Raw genomic sequence first — 1,153 nt, 5'->3', positions numbered from 1 at the left:
AAACAGACGCAAATCTCCCAAACTCATTCTGCTACCAAACCCAGGTAAAGATATAACCAAAAAAGAAAACTGCAGGCCGATATCCTTGATGAATATAGATGCCAAAATCCTCACTAAAATACTAGCAAACAGAATACAACAACACATACGTTAAATTATTCACCACGATCAAATGGGATTCATCCCAGGAATGCAAAGTTGGTTCAACATATGCAAATCAATAAATGTGATACACCATATTAATAAAGTCAAACACAAGGACCATATGATCATCTCTATAGATGCTGAAAAAGCATTTGATAAAATTCAGCACTAATTCATGACAGAGACCCTCTATAATTTAGGTATAGAAGGAAAGTATCTCAACATAATTAAAGCCATATATGACAAACCAACTGCCAATATCATCCTGAATGGGGAAAACCTGAAAGGTTTTCCTTTAAGAACAGGAACCAGACAAGGATGCCCACTCTCACCACACCTATTCAACATAGTGTTGGAAGTACTAGCCAGAGCAATCAGAGAAGAGAAGGAAATAAAGGGCATCCAGATTGGAAAAGATGAAGTCAAACTGTCCCTGTTTGCAGATGACATGATCCGATATATCGAAGAGCCTAAAACCTCCACAAAAAAAATTTGGAATTGATAAATGATTTCAGTACAGTAACAGGATACAAAATCAACACACAAAAATCAGTAGCATTTCTTTTCTCCAATAGTGAACAGGCAGAACGAGAAATCAAAAAAGCCTGCCCATTTACAATAGCCACCAAAAAAATAAAAACCTTAGGAATTGAGTTTACCAATGATGTGAAAAATCTCTATAATGAGAACTACAAACCACTGTTGAGAGAAATTAGAGAGGATACAAGAAGATGGAAAGATATCCCATGCTCTTGGATTGGAAGAATCAACATGGTAAAAATGTCCATACTACCCAAAGTGATATACAAATTCAATGCAATCCCCATCAAAATTCCAAAGACATTTTTCTCAGAAATGGAAAGAACTATCCAGACATTATATGGAATAATAAAAGACCATGCGTAGCCAAATCAATGCTGAGCAAAAAAAAATAAAGCTGGAGGCATAACACTACCTGACTTTAAGCTATACTACAAAGCTATAATAACCAAAACAGTATGGTACTGGC

Source organism: Galeopterus variegatus, unplaced genomic scaffold, assembly GCF_000696425.1.
Source record: "Galeopterus variegatus unplaced genomic scaffold, G_variegatus-3.0.2 Scaffold6790, whole genome shotgun sequence".
Taxonomy (NCBI): domain Eukaryota; kingdom Metazoa; phylum Chordata; class Mammalia; order Dermoptera; family Cynocephalidae; genus Galeopterus; species Galeopterus variegatus.
This window is presented reverse-complemented; position numbering follows the sequence as displayed.